The 24,812-nt window shown below is 45.0% G+C and overlaps 1 protein-coding gene across 4 annotated transcripts in view; it reads right to left on the reverse strand.

The window, feature by feature from the left end:
- FLRT2 (fibronectin leucine rich transmembrane protein 2) overlaps window positions 1-24,282 on the reverse strand; it is a 91,505-nt gene extending 67,223 nt beyond the window's left edge. The window contains exons 1-2 of one of the 4 annotated variants that reach the window (XM_080974243.1): window positions 23,651-24,282; window positions 1,164-1,233 (exon numbers count right to left, since the gene is read on the reverse strand). The gene's annotated coding sequence lies outside the window, so the exon portion shown is untranslated. Of the gene's footprint in view, window positions 1-1,163; window positions 1,234-18,608; window positions 18,732-19,265; window positions 19,416-23,650 lie in introns of those variants that run through there. The other 3 variants (XM_080974241.1, XM_080974242.1, XM_080974245.1) reach the window with 3 other exon arrangements.
- Window positions 24,283-24,812: the final 530 nt, after the last annotated feature.

A 24,812-nucleotide genomic window follows, 5' to 3' on the forward strand; every position in this document is an offset into this window, starting at 1 on the left:
ACACATAGTTTAAAATATGTTGTAAACCGCCTCAAAGCCATTTTAGGTACAGATGCAGAAGAGTAAAAATTATTTCAACAGCAAATCAACAAAACTGAATAAAATAAAGTTAAAAAGGACAGCTAAGCAAAGAACAATACAACTGCAGAGCCAGCCTTATCATTGGGAAAGATCTGCTCAGTCAGCAGGTTTGGGGTGACCCTAAAAGGGCAGCAGATAATCATGAACTGTAGCATCTGAGGGGCATCATATATGCCTCAGTAACCAAAGTGTCTTGAACAATCTGTGGACAGAGTGGCAATATGAGTGATGCTCTGAGTGACAGCTTTGTGGACAGGACAGTTTACTGCTGCCAGGGTCGTGCCAGGCTGCCAGGAACTGGAATCTCAGGGCTTCAGCCTCTTTCTCAGGGTGGTCTCTAGGGGAAAGTGTTAAATCTCAAGAGTGGGGACATTTTAAGCCTTTTCTCCTTTCAAACATGTTTGCCTTGTCTTCATACACTTCTTCCCCTTGCTACAGGCAACAGTGACCAACAGGTGGGCACCATTGCAAGCATAATCAATCTATTTTGAAAGCAACTGGCAAACAGAATGACAATTCTACGCTGGAGATTAGGTTGGAAGGGAAGGGAAGGGAAATGGTAGAGCATCTGCTTTGCATGCAGAAGGTCTCAAGTTCAGTGCCCAGCATCTCCAGTTAGGGCTTGGGGGAAAATATTGCCTGTAAACTCCAGAGAGCTGCTGCTAGTCAGTGTAGACAATACTGAACTAGATGGTGTATTTGTATGACTCCGTATAAGGCAGTTTCCTAACACTTTAAGAAAATCACTACATGCCTTCAGTCTCCACTCCATACAGCTTCCACCCCATACAAAGGTCTGGACAAAGGTCAAGACACTGTAGAGTTTTAAATATCATCCTTCACACAGGATAGAAGCAAACTTGTTCTTCACTCCATACCGCTCTTTGTCTGGCCTATAAACTTGGATGGACTAACTCAAACAAATCTGGATTAGTAACTAGTATCAGTGAACAAGGCCATCGTAAAAACAGCAGGATATTTAATGCTCCCACACCTGCACAATTAAATGTAATTTGTAATGACAGACAGTCTTCAGGTTAGAGCACGCAAGTGGAATCGAGGAGATTTGAATCCATCATTACCTGGGTCTGCCACAGAGGCACTGCATTATCTTGGGTGTGTGATGCTGCCGCAGAGTCTAGATCTGATTCCCTAATGACAAAATGAAAACAAAACAAAATCTTTTCATCTTTTGTGGGATTGCTTAGAAAAGCATGGGCTGGCAACCACAAGCAAATATTTGAACATGTCGTCATGCGGCTCCAGCAAAGCAGATGCTCTCAGCTAAGCGTTTCAGTAGCAAAGTGTACCCATGCAAGCGAGTCTTGTTAGAACATGGGCCTCTGGCTGCCAAGAATTCCCATCTCAACTTGTGAGATTTGACAGAGACTCCTTTGCTGGATCTTTGATGAGAACAAGCAACACCCCTGTCTTCTCCTCCTCCTCCTCCTCCTCCTCCTCCTCCTCCTCCTCCTCCTCCTTCTCCTCTGTTTTGCTCACCACAAGCACCCTTTAAACAAAAAAGATTAAAGAAATCCTGTCCTTCCACGAGGAAGATCAAGGTGGCAGGTATGTTTCCCCTAATGCTCATAACAAGGCCTCAAGCCCATCCATGGATGAGCAACGATTTCAGCCCTGGCCTCCCCAGTAGAAGGCTATACTGTCTCCTGAGGGAACAGCCAGCAACTGCAAGTGCCCAGAAAAAGCCCCCCTTTTAGTGCATCAAATGTGCTATGTGGATTACGAATCATCTCTGCCTTCTCCCTGTCATCGACTTCAAAAGCTGACATGGCTCTCTAACATGGGGAACTTGTCAATCCTTACCTGGAAACTGAATCAAATCATATGCAAAATAAGCAACACCATATATGGAATTTGGAGAGCTACTCCAGAAAACTGTTCTGTGCTTTGTTTCATTTCTTCAGGAGTTCCTTCACATTTGTGAGCAGAAGCAGATTTAGGGCAGTGTGACCTGTTTGGCCACACTGGGCACCACACTGCGGTGAGTGGGGGAGCACAATAATGTGCAGTGCCAGAAGCAAGGGGTGCTTAAATTCAGCATGAGGGCTCCACTGAAATTTGAGAATTTGAAAGTCCGCCATTGTTGTGATACCTGCTTTTGATCTCTAAAATGGAAAAGGTTGCCTGAAATGGCTGGGTCAGCTTGTGCGCATCTCCCGGCCACCCTTTCCCCAGATGAAGGAAAAATGGCACCTTGATTTATGTACAATTATTTCACCAAGAAGCTCTCTAAGAAATCTCTCTCTTTCTGCTAGAGTGGCATTAGCTCCTAAGGGTGTAGAAAGAAGATTAAAAACAAATACAAAGGAAGTTGTTGCATGACAGAGCATTGCCAAGCAACAGAGGTGACCTTGAGCATTTTTGCCCCTCTCCTTTTTGTGTTGTGTGTGGAAATAAACGGATAAATATATCCATATCTGCATGCACTGATTTTTTTATAAAAATTCCAAATATGTTCGGAGTGTTGAGGTTGGGGAAAATGCATTACTCATCATGGCACAACCACAGACATAAACAAGTTCTAGTCTTACAATTCTTTTGTCTGAGATGGGACTTCCTAGTTCCTTTTGACATCATGTTGCATTCCAATCAGAGAAGTGAAAGTGGCAGCTGCTCGTAAGAGGCGGTGGGGAAAGGCAAGACATGAGCATAGCTGTGCTTCTGGAGCAGAGTGTCATCATTCCACTTCCCCACCTTCCTGCCACCAAGGGGAAAAAAGTAGAGGCAAAAACAGGAGTTGGCACAAGTTCAAACACAGGTCTTATTGTGTTTGGGGATGGCAGGTGACGCAAGCAGTTCCTATTTTTGTGTGCAGAGAAAAAAGCTCTTTATATGACAATATCAAATACAGTGGTACCTCGGGTTAAGTACTTAATTCGTTCCGGAGGTCTGTACTTAACCTGAAATTGTTCTTAACTTGAAGCACCACTTTAGCTAATGGGGCCTCCTGCTGCCGCCGCGCCGCCGGAGCATGATTTCTGTTCTCATCCTGAAGCAAAGTTCTTAACCTGAAGCACTATTTCTGGGTTAGTGGAGTCTGTAACCTGAAGCGTATGTAACCTGCGGTACCACTGTATGTATATTATGTCCATGATGCAGGAAGGAGAGCTACATCTCTGAGTGGCTTAAGAAAACCATCCTGCAATGTTAAGTTTCCCCATGTTGCAGGTTAAGAGGGGCAAAAGGCAGTTACAACTAGTCTGCAAAACGTTCTTATAAGCCAGGGGAGAAGTAGGGATGGGCAAATCCATCAATTTCTATGGGCAAATCTGTCGATTTTGGTTTCTCCCACTTTCTCGTTTTTTAACCCAATTTTAAATTCTGCTCTCTACATTTCCACACCAGTTTGTGATTTTTTATTTTTCAAAAAGTCCTCATGAAGATTCACCAGCGTTTTAGTGCAAATGTCTTCTAACATACACACTTAGTAGGCAGTTTTTACAAAGCATGTTTTCCCTAATATTTATATGTTCCTAATGCAATCCTTTAGGTGAATTATTTTCACTAGTATATGCATTTTGCAATGCATTTTATATGTGCTACTTGGTTGGAGACATGCACTGCAAAATTCAGAGAGGTGTACATTTCTAAGGGTGAGTGTGATTTGGTTTGCACAGTGTTTCAGAAATTGCAAATTATTAAGATAATAATTTGAATTTGAATTGAATCTAATTGCTCCCCCAAGCCTATATAATAGTCTCCACATATCAGACTGGAAACTGACACTGAGGTAGTCACTTACAACAACTTTCAAGTAAAGATTTTTGAGAACTGTCACTTTCTCACCCTTTCTCATTGAATTACAGCATTTCCTGTGAAACTACACAACACACCCCTGTTTCCAAGACACAGACAGACTGTAGATTAATTCCATAAAGGGATATGCAAATATTTCAAATGAATTCATTTCTCTCACAGTGAGTTTCAATCACCAAAAAATATTTGTAAAATCATGTAGAACACAAGCAGTACAGCAAAATAATGCTTCTCCTCCCACTGCCACAAGAATAGTATAGTGTTGTTTAATTCTTAGCATGTTGGACTATGACTGGATAAGCACCGATTTAAATCTCCACTCAGCAACAAAGCTTACTGGATGGCTTTTGACCATTGCTATTTTTGTCTAACCCAACCTGTCTCAACCTTGGGTTCCTAGATGTTGTTAGACAACAACTCCCATCATACCTGGCCAGCATGCCCAGTGGTCAGGGATGATGGGAGTTGGGTTCCCAGATGTTCTTGAACTACAAGGTTGAGAAAGCCTAGTCTAACCTACAAGATTCTTGTAAGGATCGATGGAATGAGGGGAGAACCACAGCACCGCCTTGAGTGATTCACAGCAATTTCAGATGAAAATTTTCTATTATTCCCCATGAAATCTATGTTCTACAAAAAGAAAAGGACTGAAAAAGTTGTGTAATGCAATGGATAAAATTGATTGTTGCAGACGTTTCAGATTCATTCCCTGTCAACCTCAAAACCATCATTTCCTTGCATGCCATGTAAGAATACAATATACTGAATATCCCCCCATACCAAGGAATCAAGTGGATCGTACAGAATGAGAATGCCATAAGACCAGCCAAAAGGTTAGATCTACCATGACAGCACAGATATGCTCATGAATACTAGAGAATTCTAGAGAAGTGTTTAACAGCACCATCACCAGGATGATTAACTTCCTTTTAAAAAAATCACTTACAAAGTGAAAGCAATCATTACGCATTACAAGTTATTTCCATTATGAGTCCCCCTTGCGAAATCTCTTCCTGTCTTGGTGGAAATCTCCATGACGTCACGTAAAAGACACAACGCTATGAAAAGACCGCAAGGGCTGCAGATGCCCATCCTGGATACACAGAAACTTGTACAAAACATATTCTCAGATTCTTAGAGCAAAAACACCCAGACCAAGCGGTAGTCCATCCCACATGTTGCTGGGCTGCAATCCCCATTCATCCCTGGTCATTGGCTATGCTGGCTTGGACAGATTGGAGTTGGAGTCCAACAACATAGTTGCTGGTTTCTGTATTGTAGGGGGTTGGACCAGATGACTCACAGGGTCCCTTCTAAGCCTACAATTCCACGATTCTATGAACATCTGGAGGGTACCAGATTGGCTACGTCGACTCGGTAATGGTCTGCGTGAAGATGTAGGAACTGCATCTCTTTAATAGCTACAGGATATATTTTCTCACTGTATGTACCTGTGGTTAATAGGTACAGAACGTGCACCCCATATTTAGGCTTGCTTGCTTAACTGGTATCAGTTTTGATATCAAAGTAGCCTGCCATACTCTGATTGACTTCAGATCTTAACATTTCTGTTGTCTGTATTAAATATCAGGACCTAGAATATTTTGGGCTGCCAGAGTAAGATGTTGTGGGACAACAAAAATGTGTAAATTTATGACATCTACACATGAACATAATTCTTTTTATGGGCTGACAGGAAAAATGCTTTGGAAGTGAATGTTTCAAAAATTCTTTGGCAGCAGATTCCAGTGGCCCACACAAAGTATCTGGTTTCACACTTTTCACCTTCTTTAAAAGAGCAGTGGACAAATTCGTGGAAGAGAGGCTATGAATGACTACTAGCCACAATGGCTGTGCTCTGTCTCCACAGCTGGACTACATAAGTGGCCTGATCCAGCAGGCTTTTCTTACATTCTTATGGTAAGTCAGGCCCTTTTATTAACACCCTGGCTAAAAAATAAATAAATCCCAATACCATCAGAATTGTGCATCGGTCTGATAGGACAAAAGAAGTTAGATGTATACCTGAAGGAGCATCTCCACCCCCAGCGTTCAGCCCAGACACTGAGATCCAGCTCCGAGGGCTTTCTGGCAGTTCCCTCACTGCGAGAAGTCAAGCTACAGGGAACCAGGTAGAGGGCCTTCTTGGTAGTGGCACCCGACCTGTGAAACACCTTCCCATTGGATGTCAAGGAAATAAACAACTATCTGACTTTTAGAAGACATCTGAAGGCTACCCTGTTTAGAGAAACTTTTAAAGTTTGATATTTTATCATGTTTTTAATATTCTGTTGGGTCGTAACTGAGGAAACCCAGCCAGATGGGCAGGGTATAAATAATAAATTGCTGTTGTTGTTGTTATATATTCTTGGCCAGAGCCTCATTAACTAGTTCCCTCTCTAGATGGACCAGTGGCGACTACCAGGAGTTGAGTCTTCCTACCTTCACCTCTCAGGATGCTCTAGGTTTATTTGGCCCTTGGCCACAGGTATACCTCAGTGGTAGAGCAGATACTTTGCATGCAAAGTTCCTAGTTCAATCCTTGATATCTCCAGGTAGGGCAAGGGAGTTCCAAAACCCTAGAGAGCCAGTTCTAGTCAGTGGTCTGATACTCTCGATATCAGGCAGCTTCTAATGCTCCTGTGCTTTACTTCATAATAGCCTACTATGCTGAAATACACCAGGCCACCATGATGACAGATGTACATGGGATTCTGAACAAAGGGGTTTTTTTAGCAGTAGGTAACCTTATGGAACGCGGGTGGCGCTGTGGGTAAAACCTCAGCACCTAGGACTTGCCGATCGCATGGTCGGCGGTTCGAATCCCCGCGGCGGGGTGAGCTCCCGTCGTTCGGTCCCAGCTCCTGCCCACCTAGCAGTTCGAAAGCACTCTTAAGTGCAAGTAGATAAATAGGTACCGCTTTATAGCGGGAAGGTAAACGGCGTTTCCGTGTGCTGCTCTGGTGCTGGTTCGCCAGAGCAGCTTCGTCACGCTAGCCACGTGACCCGGAAGTGTCTGCGGACAGCGCTGGCTCCCGGCCTCTAGAGTGAGATGAGCACACAACCCTAGAGTCTGTCAAGACTGGCCCGTATGGGCAGGGGTACCTTTACCTTTTACTTCAACCTTGTGATGGCTGTACATCAGGAATGGCTAACTCACAGATCTCCAGAAATTTTTGAACAACAACTTCCATAATGTTGCATAAATTTATGCGGAGTTCTTTCCTTGGAAGGAATAACGTTATCATTTTTTTAAATTGCTGTATATTGAATGTATATTGAATATACGTCAATGTTCATGTAACTTTGTGACAATTCAGAAATGTTTCCAAAGGGCTACTTATTTCCTTTCCATCTCCCCCTCCCTGTTAAAGAGGACGATGACTGTACCATTTCCAATTCCTTCTGATTTCACTTCAATCACTGAACGTGAGGAATATGATCCCTCTGCTGTGATTTGGTTAGCGCCTTGTCCTAGTCAGCACACATCTGCCTAAACTATCTTCCTGAAGCTTGTAAAATATGATTGTTTACAAGATATTGATGGCTGGAGGGGAACACTAAAGAGCAGAGAGTCATAATTAGAATTCCAATGCATTTGATCCAATAAAGATTCCATCAATGTCACAGAGAGATGAGTGGCTGTGAATCTTGGAGTCATCATGGCCCATACAAACTGATTTATACACTTACAACGCTGGACAAATGAAGGGCAAAGAATCCATGCCAAACAATTCCAGCAAGACAACTCCTTACTTATCCTTCGGCTGGCTGCCGAAAATGCACAGACGCTCTGGACTCAGCTGTTTCACATCGTAACACTCGGCCAAATAACTGGTCCAATCCATCTACATTTAGTCAAACTATTCCCTTATCGGTAGATCCACAATTGCATCATGTAGGATGCGTGTGCATCTGCTGATAAGAAATTTCTGCAAGAAAAACAGAATCTGGGCAGATCAACAGACTTTTCTCTCTCTCTTTTTTCCTCTTCCCATCCCCCTTGCCAGGGCTGCTGGCAGCAATTCTAAACACCTCATTTATTCCGGATTTATAAAGGTCCTCTGTGCAGAGTGTAGAGCTTAGCTTTTGACATTTATATATTCCTTCTCTAGAGATGCTATTGTATACACAGAATTATTTTGGTTAGAGGGTTGCAGGGATGTGGCAATTAAAATCAACAGTGTTGTCTGAGGCTTCACTGCAAATGCTAGCTGAGAAAAGTATCTGCAAATGGTGTGGGGGATCTATCCTTGCAAGCCTGCTCCAAGGCATCTAGGGTGTTATTTTTAAGAAGAGAGATGTCCTCTGTGTCCTTTTATTGCTTAGCTATTTTCCAAGCAGTAATAGTAGACACTTTTCACCCTGAGCAAAGACTGTGATTGTGTTATACGCGACTTCTGCGAGGGGAAGTTACTGAAATTAATTTCATCAAATGGCGAAAGTAATTTCTCAAATAAAAACAGACTATTACGAGCAAAGAGATGTCTTAACAGTTTACTGGTGACCTGCAGATCAGCCTAAAGAAAGTGAAAGGAGTGAATTGAAAAGAAGAGGGCAGACTTGCAGTGAGCACTCTGGCAACAGATACGGCAAGAAGTACCAGTGGGCACAGGCTGATCTGATGCAAACAATTTAGCAATTCACTGTGCATATCTATCCTGTTATCTGCACTAGAAAACAATCTGTTTCAAGATACCCTTTGCAGCTTTCATTGGGAGGCTCTACTAAATTGGAGCACTACTAAATTGCACTACTAAATTGGAGCATTAATATATGTGCTTGGCTCTTTGCAAGTGTGTGATCAAGAAAAGTCATTTCAGATGGCCAAACAGCAATGCTTTATATGCTTTTTTCATTCATCATCACCCTAATCATTTAATAGAAATCAGACATTAACTCCAACGTGGATTGCATCCCAGGAAAGGCATTCAGGCTGATAAGAGCTTATAAACTGGGAGGCATTAAAAGACCAAGATAAGGGGATATGTCCAATGTTTATCATAGGGTGGATACTGATCATCAGGCATTACTTTTCAAGGGAGTGAAACAAAAGTGCTACAAAGGCCAGTTCCATGTAGTCAATTTGTCAAGGATCCATGTATTCGTCACACCCTTATTGCAAACAGTGGAGTCTTGTGATTTGATAGCTTTCTTGTGATGTTAACATCTCTGCCTTTGTGCAGGGACACACAATTTGCAATTCAGTGGGGGGGGGTGTGTGAGAGAGAGAGAGAGAGAGAGAGAGAGAGAGAGAGAGAGATTGTCATGCCTCCAACAGAGTGGAAACATGTTCTGGAAAGCTGAGCTTTTCCAGGAACCCCCTCACAGTTCCACTACCACCCTCAGGCCAAAGTCAATGTCCATCTTTGCATTATATCCCTAAAAGAGAGTAGCTAAGTTCATATGTTACAAAGAAACTCGCAAAGAGAACGTGGAAGTGACTCGCACATCTTGCCTGTGCATCTATAGCGGCTCAGTGCATTTCACTGCCAAAAAGATGCGCCAGTCACTGTCACAGATATTTACACCAGAAGTGTGAAAAGAGGGTGCACATCTCTCTCTCTCTCTTGCAGTGTTCTTACTCTTTCCTTATAATGCCCAGAAATGCTCAGATTTCAGCTGCTCAGGCTAAGACTACAAAAAAAACCTTGCACTTCCAGTTCTGGAGTTTGCCGCTTCACTTCCCAAGAGCCTGCCAAACAGAGAGATGTTATTACAGAAAATTGGAAGAATTTTTGTTGTTGCTTTTTGTTTTTACATGACTGTATTCCTTTTGTTCTAGGCAGGAAAGACCTCTCCACAGACCTCTGATTATTCTGGAAAATATATGGGAAGTAGTGAAAAAACAATTGAAACAGCTTTTAAAAAAGAAGAGCCACCAACTTTCTCTGCTTCTAACTTTAAAAGGAAATGAGACATCAAAGTATGTCATCTCTTTCCACATAATTTTTAAATATTATTGTTTGATGAAATTGTGGACCATCAACCACATCTCCCAGTTGTTAAATGTTCTCAGTTTCCTCAGGAGCATCAAGGGAATTTGACTCAGATCATCATGGGTTTTCTTCACATGCATCATATACACCAAGTCAAAATAGCTTGCATTTCAGATAACTTGGGACTTGGGGAAAAGGAGTTACCTTCACTGAAGCATGTGGACTGACTTGATTCCTTCAGTCTTTTGGATATATTTACTCTGCAAATATCTCCTTTCTGTTTGTGTTAACTCTCATCTGAATTTCAGAGACAGATCCCTGAAAGCCTGGTAAGAAGAAGGCCCTGCCATTGGAAAAGAAGAATCCAACCTTGGTGAGTATCATTCCATTATTAAACTGCATTCCAATTAAATGTATTTTAATGTCTTGGCTGGAAGAAAAGAGCCAGCAGCCTACACTTCCCAGATGCCATTATGCAAAACAGAATGAGCTTTAGGTTGCCAGCCTCTGTTTTTTTTAATTCAATGTCTTGAAATAGATTCATATCGCATGCTCTACAATTACACATAATTGTATATACTGGGTTGTATCCAAACTTAAGAGTAGACTTATGGAAACTAATGGATATGACTAACTTAGGCTCATTAATTTCAATGGGTCTGCTTCTATTTGAGTAGGACTTAGTTGGCAAAAATGCACCGAGTGCCAATGCACATACCCAGTGACCAGGAATCCCGTAGGCACCATGACACAACAGACACAAGTGCCCTTCCCAGTGCATGCTTCACACACTTTGTGGTGTGGGTACTACACCCAATTCACAGAAACTTTTTCCCTATAGTGTGTGTAGCAGAGGAGCAGCACAAATGAACGTGCCCCATTACACAGAGGATTCCTCATCAACATGTCCTCCAACATTTCTCCAATGAAAATAGTGATGTCCTATTCTTTTTTATTATTGTTATTATTATTATATACCTCGCCCATCTGACTTGGTTGCCCCAGTCACTCTGGGTGGCTTCCAACATATACAGAAACCTAGTAAAACATTGATATTGTTTTTAAAAAATCCCTATACAGAGGTGCCTTCAGATGTCTTCTAAAGGTTATATAGTTACTTATCTCCTTGGGTCGGGGGTCACATAACTCCGTACCCTCCAGCATTTCTCTGATGAAAATAGGGACATCATAACGAAAAGCAGGACATTCCAGGATCAAATCAGAAACCAGGATGACTTCTATAAATCCAGGACTGTCCCTGGAAAATAGAGACACTTAGAGGGTCTGCATCAATGTTTATATGTGGGTGAACCAGGCCACTGTGCTGGGTTACTTTCTAATGCAAAACAAAAATGCAAACACTTTAGCTTTTAATTAGAGAACTGTAACTGTAGCACACTGTAAACATCTACAATTAAGAAGATGGAATCAAGAGTTCTGCAGCATCTGTGCTATACTGAGAGAGATATCGTCAATATGTGTACTATTGGCCGCTGTCCTGTTAATGGAAATGCTTTCCCATCCCATTTATGTCAAAAATACACAGTGCGTACAAACCCTTTTAATGCTACAGTTAAGGAATGGAACATTTCCTTCCCTGCAAACTACCATTGCCCATTTGTTTCTGCTTATGAGAATGACATGCACCACCAGCTGCTGTTGGGAGTGTAACTCCTGGCAGCGTTAACCCATTTCTCTCCCAATAAGGTCCTGGATTTAGTTTCCATTCTGGGCTCTGACCTTTTTCATCAGTGTATCATGTAATAGCCAGTGGACAGTTTGCAGCTACTTTCAGAGGCATGCCTAGGATCCCACTGTTACAGAAATATTCGAAGGGCAAAAATCTCCAGGGACACAGGCGTGATATGTCTATTAGCAGCCACTCCTGGTGCTAGTCCTAAACTTCCCTGTCAAGAAGAAAGAACATCGTCTGTGGACCTCATCTCTTCCAGCCACATTCCTTCTACAAGAGGCTGTGACGGCCACCATCTTGGATGGCTTTAAAAGGCGATTAGAGAAATCTGTAGCTGTAAATGGCTACTAACCATTAACAGTCACTTTGAGCTTCTTTTTGTAAAAGAAAACTGGCTAAATTGTAAAAAATAACCCAACAACAACAAAAACCCTCCTCCTCCTGGCTATGCTCTACCTCCACTGTTGGAGACAGTTTGCTGGGAATATGTTGCTGGATAGCACAAGGGAGGACAGCATAGTTGTACTCAGGTCCTGCTGGTGGGCTTTATTTTATCTATCATCTATCTATCTATCTATCTATCTATCTATCTATCTATCATCTAGCTATCTAGCTATCTATCTCTATCTATCTATATCTATCTATATCTATCTATCATCTTTCTACCTATTAAATTTGTACCGTGGTACCTCAGGTTAAGAACTTAATTAGTTCTGGAGGTCCATTCTTAACCTGAAACTGTTCTTAACCTGAAGCACCACTTTAGCTAACAGGGCCTCCCGCTGCCACTGCGCAACTTTTGTTCTCACCCTGAAGCAAAGTTCTTAACCCGAGGTACTATTTCTGGGTTAGCGGAGTCTGTAACCTGAAGCGCATGTAACCCAAGGTACCACTGTATACCGCCCTATACCACAGGTCTCAGGGCAGTTACAACATACAATCATAATACAAAAACAACCCAATAGCCCCCCCCCCCCGCCCAACACATTTTAAAAGGACTTTGGGTGTCACTTGGCCAAAGGACTGGTTAAAGAGGAACATTTTTGCCTGGCGCCTAAGGGTGTATAATGAAGGTGCCAGGCGTACAAACCTCTCGAGAGAGAACAATTCACAAAGAGGGAGCCACTGCAGAAAAGGCCCGTTCTTGTATTGCCACCCTCTGGACTTCTCATGAAGGAGGCACATGAAGAAGGGTCTCAGAAGATGATCTCAGGGTCCAGGTAGGTTCATATGGAAAGAGGCAGTCGTATTGTATTGTATTGTATTGTATTGTATTGTATTGTATTGTATTGTGGTCCTGAGTCATTTAAGGCTCTATAGGTCAAAACCAGCACTTTGAATTGGGCCCGAAACTTCCCACAGGCACCTGGTTGGCCACTATGGGAACAGGATACTGGACTAGGTGGGCCACTGGCCTGATCCAGCAAGCTCCTATGTTGGCATTATGCTTTGTTCCAGGAGCCTTGTCTGAACTGTGGGTATTAGCCTCAAGTTCACATTCTGAAATGGTGGCTAGTGATAATTCCTTATGAAAGGTCTACCAAAGAGGGGAGGCTCCTTACCAAGGGCAGGGTCAACCCACAACGTTTTGCTGCCCATGGCGAAAGGGAAAAATAAACATGCTCTCCCCATTCCATGCATTCCATGTACAGAAACCAACTGGAATGGCAGCTGATTCTGGGATCCAGGGCGCTTGAGGCAGCTGGCTAGCTTAGGAGGGCCAGGGCTTGCTGTGTGGCACACAATGGAGGCAAATGGTGAGGGAGTTTAGGACAAAGAGTCAAGGGGCTCCTGCTATTTGGGCCACAACCATGGGCTTTTTGACATGGTTGCCTTACTTTAACTAATGACAAGGGCGGCTCTGACCATGGGGACAGAGGGCAACAGAAATCGAGGGGTCTGAAATAAGTCTTTCAGGCAAGCACAAAAGGATTTAAAGAGGCCTTTGATGCAATTCCTGCAAGGCTAGAATTCTGAGCCTTTGGAAGTCAGGAGGAGTATATGGCCCAATGCAACAGGGGAAAAAATTTCTGTGCCCCACTGAAAAATGTGCTTTCATGGTTCAGCAAGACTCACACACAAGAACTTCCAAATAAACTGGGTCATTTGTCATTAAATTTAAAGGATTGTTTCAGCTTTCAGATTCAGGAAAGAATGATAAACAAATACAAATAATAAACATTAAATTTCACTCCTTCCAAACTGATAAGATATAAGAGGGGAAATCAGATACAGCCTATTTAAATTTGCACGGGCAGAACTTTGAAGGGATCAAAAATGAAACATCCCAACACTGAAAACCATTTTTCACAGACTCTGGTTCCACGTGAATGAGAGCTTATTGGGATCTGACGCATTGATTATCATGACTATTTAAAGGTTATCACCCCCAATAAGTTTGCAAATCATTTTCCTTTATGTTAATTTCTATGACCGTGGTCCTTAGCCCATAAACTGTCACAGGGAATTACTCTGTTAATTTATCAGTTGACTAGCTGCCCAGTGATTAATAATTATGAAGGACTCAAAAAGCCATGTCGGAATTTTTGTTGTGACCTTTGGGGGGTTGATCTAAGGGGAGGACTGATCCTATGAGGTGCTGAGTATCTCCCACCCCTTTCAAAGCATGATCAAAATGTGCTGATAGGGACTCAGGAACGATGCAAGTACAGGCCTTGGCCAATGGCATTTTTCTGGCAACTTGCAAGACTGGGATCCATAGGATCATCCCCATCATGAAATCCCATTGGATTTGATAGGAAAGGTGATGGGTTCTGCAATCCCTGAAGACATGAGCACAGCAAAAGTTTTCGAAATTCTGTCGTTCAAATGCTGCAGTCCACACATTGTGGAATAATCTCATTAAGGCTACCTATGAATTAACAATTTGGGGGCTGACACCTAAATCTCAGTGGCTGGTTTACCTAATTGTATGATCCGTTTTTCTATAACTCTACCTTCACCTATTTATATACAGGAGAAGAAGAAATATTCCCATTAAACCGGATCAGAAGGAGCCATTTTTTAAAATAAACAAGCCACATGTATCAGGCCTGTTACAAAGTAGACAAGGGACCTTTAAGAAGCAGATCAGAAAGCACAGAATGTTTTTTTAAAAAAAGATTAAAGATGTTTTACAGATTTCTTTACGGATCATTAAGTTTTCTGGAATCCTGAATGTAACATGACAGATTTGTTTTAAGACCTCACTAGACTGAGTTCCTATTCAATTCAAAGGGCCATGTCAGGAGAAGGAATCAAAGAGAAATAAAGGCTGCTGGTTGAGTAAATCACCAGTAAAGCACCAAAGAACAGGAAGATCGCAACAGTCTGGGCCACTGGCTGAATATAACTAAGTTCATTGTACTAGCTAAGCATTTTCATAGAGGACTAAACTGGAAGAGATTCAGAAAAGACTGGACTCTGGCTCCCACAAAAGTATTTGCCTTTGGTAAGCCGTCAGTTTTTTTATGGGTTTCTTTTTAACTGTTGTTTCTAAAAGAACTCCAAAGATGTAATAATTATTTGGGTCACGTATTTCTTTATTTGTTCTTTAAAAGCAAGCCGACAGATGCATCTATAGGTCATACACGGCTTTAGGGAATTCAGCTTGATGCCATCAGCTTGAAGCTGACACTCTTCCTTCACATGGTTTGTGTTGGTGGCTTTTTTTGGAATCGTTAAATTGGCTCTTGCTTTTATGTTGATATCTGGATTTTGTAATTGGGTGTAATTCGTGGGTTTTGGTGGTTAGTCATCTTGATTTCCTTGGAAAATTGGGCAGGTTGTAAGTTTTTTAAATAAAATAAGAATAGTCGCTTTGTGAGGTTTCCTTTTTCCTTTTTCTTGAAATAGCACAATTTGCTTCCAAAAGAAAAAGAAGAAGAAAAGTTTTAGTCCCGGGCACCTATCAGTTCTTGGATTATGTCACTGAACAACAGCAATAACATCTCCAAACAATTACTTCTGGGCAAAGACTTGCCAAAAGGAAATAAGGAATCATTAAGCATCTAAAGCCACCATATTACCCCAGCACTAAATGCATCAAATATCATCTGGAAAATGTCAAACTAAACTATCCCCCTCATCAAAGCAATGCTGTTGTTGGAGCCCTCGATTCACAATTCACAATAATTAACTAAAACATGAAATATGGATCTGGATACAAGCAAGAGACAAATTGATATTTGAAAGCTGGGTTTAATAATCCCCAAAAAGGGACCATCTGTTAATAACAATCTTTTCCCTTGATCTCTGATGGGTATTCAAAATACAGACACAGATGGAATTTTATTTCCTTTTTTATTACAAAGATAATCTTGCTACTATACTTAAATGCTCGTCACTATACATCTTTGCTAAGTATGCATTTTTTTAGTTACAACTATGGGGTGATAAAAGTCACGCAATCAACAGAAATTCTGGAGCAAACATGAACTATTGGACATACCAAATTGCGTTTGGACTCTTGATTTTGTTAAGTGAGCCGACCTATGATCACCAGCAAACTAAGAGAACACTGTCCAAATGCCTGGTGTTCTTCACATTAGTGGCAAATGGGTATGAGTTACCTTATATTCATTTGAATGTTGTTCTGCTATAGAACAACAGACATGAGAAGAGCTAGGAGTGAACACCGTCTTTTAATCCAACGAGCAAATTGAGTAATTTAAGATATCCAAAACCCAAGCAAGTCAGATGTTGCATTCCCCCCTTCCCCGCTGCCACAATATACTTTGCAGAAGAAAAGGAGCAAGATAGAGAGTGAGAGTGGAGAGAGACCATGCATGCATTGATTGCATACTTCTCACAGATAGAGGTCACTAATGGACTGAATTTGAATCACTGTGGCAGAAACCACAAAGTTATATGAAAGTAATCTAGTGAAAAATGAACTCACTTTTAGATTAAGAGCAGAGGGTGTAGGGGTGACTAAGAAGCTGTCCTTCTGGGAAACAAACAGTTTTCTCTTAAGAGGGGCTATTCCCTCACCTATAAAGCACAGCAGAATAAAAGCCACAGCCCTTAATGTGCTTGATCTCCTACTTGTTTTCAAACAAGGAAGCCTACGTTTTCTGATGCCAGGGAATGGAGAGGAAAATCAAATCATCAGGGCTCTACATACTTGAGAGTTGCCTTTCTAACCACTTACAGACATGTTTGCATTGCCGATTCTCGCCTGAAACCACAGCCCATGTAAGGCATTTTTTTGAAATGGGTGGAGATGGGGTTGTTTTCAGCAGATAAGCCTAACTCTGTATCAGGCTCTCCAGCAGACCAGGATATAATCATGACTTATAGCAATGGCTCAAATTAAATCCAGAGACTGAAAATCATATGCAGATAAAAATCACATATACATATGAACTAGTCAATCCTTAGCTTAGCTTGTTTGCATTCCATCAATTTATCTTTTGTCCAAGTCCTAGACTTCTGCACACCGTGTCCAACATTCTGATCAGAGGCCAGTTTGCAAACAGAACATTATCACCATGCCAAGGAGGTCCAATTTTCAGTGGTGCTTGGCTGGCATCTCATAGAATAATAGAATTGTAAAGTTGGAAGAACCAACAGCCCCATCGTCTAGCACAACCATCCTCTTTTGTTTTCTTTTTAACCATTGCAATGCCACCTGCAACTAACTGAGCCTGTTTTAAAACCAAGGTGAAATCCCAGTTATATAGGAGCAGAACATCCTCTCAAAAAGTGAGGTACTTTACCACTTATTGAGACTCATGGGAAGTTTTGGGTAAGGCATTTGTGAGCTCAGAGCAGTGTCAAAAGTACTGAGGCTGCCTAGTGTTCCAAGTGCAATATTTTGATGGGTCAACTTAATGCAGGGGAAACTGGCAGGAGGAGAAGGGAATGGAGATTCTCTAAGTGTGATGGGTGAAAATTATTTTTGAAAGATACTGAGTAGGTGCGGGTGATGGTGGTCTTTGTTTGCTGAAATATAAGCATAGTGGGGTGTGTGGATTATGCCCATCTTAAAAGTAATTTAGGCAAAAAGAATCAGAAGAAACAGTCCTATCATATCTAAACAGAAAAGGCTAGTTGCACAAGGCTTGCAAAACATTTTCCTGCCTTTATTCTGTGTTCTTTTCAATAGATCAGATAGGTTACTGCAGTTCTGAAGGAAAATGAATCACCGTTATCTCAGAAGGCCTACTGCCCAGCTTTGCCCCTCCTGTGCTTGCAGGAGTCCCTGCCTCCTAGGATAGCAAAACAAAGAAACAAAAAAGCATGCCAGCATAGTACTCTTTCTGTTAATATAAAGATGGTAAAAAAATGCCATTTTCAGTGCATTTCAGTGACACAGACCATGATGGGATGACCTGACTGTCCTTTTGTCCCTCTTGAATCCAGAATGGATTTGCCAGTCCCACTGGAGCAGGAATTCTCTAGTACATGCTACGTAAATAAATCCATGAATGAACTCCATGGGAGTTTTGTCTCAATGAGGACTGCAGGATTAAGCTGCCTGGAGAAGATTACTTTCCAGATCCCAATTGGCATGATTGGTTTGTAAGCACTAAGAGAAGGTAAATAAGCTTGGGTGTTAAAGGATAGGCTTTGCCTATGCTAAGCAAATGCTCTCTCCTTCTATCTCTCTCTTTTTCTCTCCTAAACCAAAGATAAAAAATGAAAAATCCCACAAAGGCAAAAATCTAATCAGCACTTTCTATACACAAGTCCAGGCTTCTGCATGGATTTCTGCCTTGGACTTTATTAGCTTATTGTAAGCCTTAAAACAGATTTCCTCCATTAAAATTAATTAAAAGCTCCTGTTGACTGATTCTCCATTCCAGAGAGGAAGGTTGATGGCTTCTCCCTCAGTTTTCAGGCTGCTTTCCTCCCCCCCCCCCCCAGCTGCTTGCTTCAACCCCCTCCTCTCTTTTCTCTCTGGCTTGTCAGTAACCCTCAGACCAGCTTCATGAAATAAGGCTGCTGTCCACTTGATGGACTTGAAATGCCATCTCTGCCTCCTCCTCCCTCCCCCAAGCCATCAGATCCGCCTTTATGTAGCTATTGATGGGAATCTGATGAATACTGATGCAATTTACCGCTGCCTCCCCGCACCCCTCCATTTGAATTTCATAATGCTTGTCAGCACTGACTTAACCTGATCTTCTCTTTGCCAGCTTGTCTTTCATCTGCTCAACTTCTCCATTCCATAACACACACACAAAAGGAAATCTCTTCCCTTCTTTCTTCCAAAATATAAACCTCACTTGCTTCCAGAATGCCAAGTAGTAGCTCTTTGCTCGATGGTGTGAGGATACTGATGGGAGGAGGGGACAGAGGCGGGTCGTCCCTTTCAAGGCTAGGAAATGGCCAGAGGGCACATTTGGAACAGTCAAGAGTCAGGTGGGGGATGAAGGAGAGAAAGTAAAAAGCTGCCCTCTACGTTCATCTGGATTCTCATCCTCTCTCTCACACACACAGGCTGAAATACACAAGCTGCTACACAGCGATCGCATCTTTCCCTTTCCACTTGTCACATACAGCCATTGATAAATTTCCCAGTGGGGATGCCTGCGCGTGTGTCCCTGTCATTCGCGCACCACCCCTCTAGTCTAAGCAGGCGACTGGCCATTTGCCCCTCATCCCGTCCACACCTGGATCCCAGGCCACGAACTTTTTGCATCTGGCACTATGGGGGCGATGGTTGTAATGGCAGGGGGGCTTCCCTCCTTCTGGGAAGGGGGGAATATTAGAATCGTTGAATCGGGGTAGGGCGGAATCCTGAGAGAGGGACGCGAGCCCGACGGTACCTGCAGGCTCCGATCCTGAAGCGTCGTCCTCGGGTGCGCATAATCCCCGGGGAGTCTCTGCCCCCCCTCCAGCGAAGACCCCCAAACTTTGGCGGCCGCCGCCACAGCAGCAGCAGCAGTAACGTTGGTCTCCGATGCGCTGAGGGAGCAGCAACGGTGGGATCGCTCCCTCGCCGCGGTGGGCTCGCCGTCGTTGTCCTCCGCCTCCTGCTGCTGCCCTCGCCCGCAGGCTGCGGGCGGCGCTCGCCTCCGGGGCCGCCGCCTGCTGCTGCTTCTGCTCTGCGGAGCGAGCGCGGCACTTTCTTCCGCCTTCCCCGCTTACGAGGCAGCGGCAACATCCTCCTCCTTTCGCCTCCAACGCGCAGCCCGGGGCTCCAGCATCCCCGAGAAGGCAAGCGCAAAGGCGCACACCTCTTCCTCTCTCTCCTCGGTCCCCACCTCTCGAGGAGAGAGAGAGAGAGAGGATACACCAGGCAGAGAGCGACGCCAACAACTCGAAATCAACAGAGACGTCCGGGAGAGGAGCGAGCTCTAATCAGCCTGCAGAGAACAGTTTGGTGGTGGTGTTTTCCCCTGGCCTGGGGTTGGGTTTTTTTTTTGTTTTTTTCTTTCTCCCCTTGGTCCTCAGAGCTCAGGAGAATGAGGATTCCACGAGGAGGAAGCGCAGGCGAGCAGCACCCCAGAAGCCTCCGGGGGCGCCGGGCGCATGCAGACGTGCATGCGTGAGCGCGTGTGCGCTCGAGCGCCTCTTTCCCCTCTGGGCTCGGAAAGTCCAGCCGCGTTGGCAGGTTGCTCCTGGGCGTCAGGAGATCTCCGATCGGACTCTAATGGCAGGCGAGCCTTTCTGTCTCCCCCACCCCTCTCTCCTCTCTCTCCCTTTTGCTCGCCTGACACCCCAGGGAGATGTTTACAGTAATGAATTCGGGTTGATAGCCATCTCTCTCTCTCTCTCCTGGAGTTCCTCCCACATGGCGAGTTTAAAGAATGCTTGGAAGGCAGGGCTGCAGCCTGAAAGCTTTCCAAAAGGCAAAGTCGGGCTCGGGTTCTCCCCCCCCTTAATTATTTAACCCACCCTTCACCGTCAAGTTCTTTAGCCAAAGAGGAGCTTCTGCCTCGATTCTTATTAGTAGTCTCTCCCCCTCCTCCCCTCTACGCGCAGCTATCAGATAGAATACGGGAAACAGCACCAAGCGGCATCTTAGGCGCTCAGCCCGATCTACTTCTCGGCTCTGCTCTGGACGTGCGGGCGGGCGCGCGTGTCATTAGCTGCTTTAATTGCCCCAATAGAGGCTCCCCGACAAAAACATCAGCAGGGCTTCCATGGCAGGCAGGATTTGAGTTTTTCTGCCCCCCCCCCAAGGATCCCGACCATTAAGAATAAAAAGCCACTTGGTTTTATCCTGCGCTGAGCAGGCGCCCCGCTTGCAGGGAAAGGAACTCCCTTCGCTGGGATAAAATGAATTAATTGTAGTCATTAGGAAAGGGGAAGGGAGGAAAGAGGCAGAATATTCACCATAGCGGTGTTATTTCACATGTCTGCATCCTACGGTGAGATCCCCATTACCACCACCACCTTTGAACTTTTACCTGGCAAAATCAAATCAATAAATACATCAGCCATGTATTTGTGTTATCTTGACTTTTCTAAAGGACAGAAGAAATCTAGACGTCTCTGCCTCATAACTGAATAAATAACCTTCAACCCCAAATGCTACATTTGCGAGGGGGGCAGCCAGTAAACCCCTTTTATTTAAATTTTCGGCTACTGCACGGAGGGCACATTTTCACCAGACTAAAATGAAATTGATCGTTTTTATACTCTTTGAGAGCTTTGCTAGATACAAATGGAGCGGAGGGAGAAAAAAAGGCGGCTGTACCTGCAATACTTTGCTGGTAAAAAATGAATATACATTATCGGGTTGCATGTCTCTGATATTAATTTTTAGCACCAGGGAGGGAGGGAACTCGGTGAAATTTGTCAATTTCAGGGATCCTACAAATTCTTCTTTTGGAGGAGGGGGTAGTTTTTTAAGAAGCGTTTGAAACCACTCCTGATTTTGTTTCCCCCCCTGCTGACTTGTTTTCCCTCCTCCGAGCATCTGGACTCGAGGTTCTGAGCTAAAGAGCCCAGTGGATTGACACTAGTGTCGCGAACTCGTTCCTGGTTCATCTGCAGGGAAAGGGAGGGTTTCACACCTGCCTTCTCATCATCTGATGACTGCCACGCAAAAGGATGCCTTGAAAGTGTGCGTGGGCCACCACAGACCCAACGCCACGAAGAGAAAGCCCACATGGCCTCAAGCGCGAGGCTTTTCCACGGAGCCAGTTCACACCCTCCGCAGAGAGCCATCAAGTGTACAGCAATCAAGTGTAAGCTAAATAAACCCAAGTGCAGACGCTGGAGTGAAGAAGGCCTGGACTCAAACTAATGAGAATTTCCTTAAGCGAAACGTCCTATTGACGCTAAGAGCCGGTTAGAGGTATTTCCGTTTCCCCCTTCTCCCTTCGATCACACGTACAAGCCACACGCTCGCTCTCCTTGCCTCAGCCACCCATCCCCAGCAATGTGTTGGCGGGGCATACAGACGCATTGGGCATTTTGGACACGGGCCTAAGCTACCTCCGAAGGCACATCCCCAAACGCAGGAAAAGGGGTACATATATGGCAAGGGAAGGCAGCACGCATGGCTGTTCCAAAGCAGAGGGCTCTGATATTGCCCAGATTACACGGAGAAATGGAATCAGCGCAAGGAGGGAAGGGCTGTAGCTCAGTGGCAGAGCGCCTGCTTTGCGCGCAGAAGATCTCGAGTTCAATCCCCGGCATCTCCAGGCAAGGCTGTAGGAGACTGAAACCCTAAAACCCTGGAGAGTTGATGCCAGTCCCTGTAGACGCTACTGGACTAAGGCAACTTCCCATGTTCCTGACGAGACACGCTGTTATCAAAGCCTGGGCACAGACCAAAAATATGTCCCTCTCTCTCGCAGCCCGTCTGTGAGCTTGGGGATCATGGCATGGTTCATTCCTGGCATGGCTCTCGCGGGGTTCACAGCCTGCAATCTATGTACTTTTCCAAGACAGAGGAACTCCTAAACCCGCTGAAGGGGTCCAGCCCCCCCCCCCATGCCTTCGAAAAATGAAAATGCTGGTGCGCAGACCCCGGAGAAGAAAGCCAGAGGGAGCATCCAGCCAGGCTCTGAAACGGAAGCGCTGACGAGAGCCTGGCACGCAGTGCTGCTGGCACTGTTATCACAAAAGCAGAATCGCCGCTGGAGAGGAAAGCGGGGGGAGTCTCCGCGAAATCAAGACGGTGCGGGAGGGTATCCCGGTAACTCGGCATGAATGAGGGTCCGGACTCGAAGGAGTTAACCCAGCCCTAACGCTCCCGCACCCCTCTTCTGCGGAGGCGAAAAGGGGGTGGTGGAGGAAAGACATTTGCCAGACAGTGATTGACTGATGGGGGAAGAAAGGAGGTTTGTTTCCGTCAGCAGTAGATCTGGATTAAAATGGGGAGGGGCGCTAAAAGGAAGGAGTGCAGGCAGCGGGGGCTGGGGGGAATAAGCCACTCAGAGCTCTCCAATCGATTGATTCTGGATCCTTATTTTGCACGGGGAGGGAGAGAGAGAAGGGAGGACGCTGCTCTTCTCAAACCCTTGCGCCTCCCTCTTGCAGCCCGATCTGGTGCAGATTTGTCAGGGACGTAAAGTCCCGTTGAACTCGCCGGAGCTTCCTTGCGCGTAAAGGCGCACAGGTTCCGGACGCAAAAGACGAACCGGCGGAGCAGAGGCACCTTTTTGAAACGTTTCACACACACACACATACACACACACACACACACACGATTGTCACTACCTCAAGGCTTGAGAACTTGAACTTGAAGGCACGGAACGGCCTGATTTACAGAAGCCATCAGAATCCACCCACGTGGACCTTTTGCGCGAGAGTGGTGGGCAATGGAAAGGAGACACCGTCACTAATTCACCCAGAAAATGTGTTCGTGTGTGTACTTGAACTAGCACCACCAAACTTAATCTGCCATGCAGAAAGCGAACTGTCATTGGTTTGAAGGGGACTACTCTGGAGTAGGTACTTTCAGGATCGCAAATATATTATCATTATCATTATTATGCCCCTACCCAATGCATACACAACTCCTCCTGCCTATGGAGAGAGAATCCACAGCCTCCACCTCTCTCTCCCTCACTCGCTCCGGAGTCACACCGAATCTAACCTTGCACGCCTCTCTGGTCCCCCCCCCCAATGAAACTTGGAACCTTGGGCGAAGGAAATGGCCCGAGTTCTTTCTCCCCATCCATCCATCCATCCATCCATCTCAGATGGTGGCGCCTGCAGCACGAAGGCAGCGAGGAAAAAGAATTCGCTTTACCTGACGAGAGTGCGCCGCGTTTCTCCTCTCGCTGGAGCTCACCCAAACCCCACTGGGTCAGGAAGGTGGCGAGGGCAGCCGCTCGATTCCTGCATTGTACTGATTTAAGGATCACCGCCAAGGTCTGGCTTTGTTCCATAGCTGGCAAGAGCCACGCTCGCCGTCCTCATAATCTCCGGCTTCCACCGCCGCCGCCGAAGAGGCTTCTCTCGCCGAAGAGCGCCCAGCGGAGGGATCTTCTGGAGCCGCTGTCCAGCCGGTCATTCAACCCAGAGCGCCAAGATGCAAAAGACAGCCGAGCATAACCAAATGCCTCGTACTTCTCCGCCTCCGGCCCGCAAATCTCTCTCCCTCTCTCTTTCTTTCTCCCCTCTTTCCCCAAAGCAGATCCTCGATGCACCAGATGGGTGCCCCTCCGTCTTCCCAAAGCGAGCCTGCCTGGCGGGTTTCACAAGCGGGTGGCTGCAAGAGCAGCGGCAACAGCAGCGCGCAGCGACGCCTGCCTCAAACAGCGCCTTCCTCGAAACTCAGCCGTCTAGCAAAGAGCGGCAGGCAGCGGCCGCTTAACCCTTTGAGGGCGGGACGCTGAAAGAAGAGCCGAGCCTGTGAGAGCGAGAGGGAGAGAGAGAGAGAGAGAGAGAGAGAGAGAGAGAGAGAGAGAGAGGTCGCTCTGTTGTGGCTGGCCCAGCACAGAGTGTCTGGAGCGAGAAAGTGAGAGGCTTGCATGCCTGGGGAAACTTACACACACACACACACACACACACACACACACGAGAGATATCCTTCGGGAGATCAGCTGCGTGCCTCTTTTGCAAACGTGCCGCCTCCTCTAGTCTCAAGGAGTGGGTTTGGAAAAGCAAGAACAGGCATAAGCCACCATTGGACTCGAGAGGAAAGGGGCGGGTGGGGAGTGTTTCTACTTGGGATCTTTATTCTCTGCACTTACAGACCTTTTAAAAAAATATTTCTCGTGAACAATACGTGGATTTAGGAGCCACTTCGGAGGGATTTCGCCTCTGATCCTTGGATTTCGTGCGTGTGGCATGACTTTAACCTGTAGTTATTTAGTTCTTCCCCAACCCCCGGTACACCTCAAACCGGCACCAGCCTTTCCAACTTCCTCGCCTTCGGGGCTCCGCGAGCAGAAGCAGAATGCGCGTTA

This window comes from Podarcis pityusensis (genome assembly GCF_964106645.2).
Source record: "Podarcis pityusensis genome assembly, chromosome: 1".
Classification (NCBI taxonomy): domain Eukaryota; kingdom Metazoa; phylum Chordata; class Lepidosauria; order Squamata; family Lacertidae; genus Podarcis; species Podarcis pityusensis.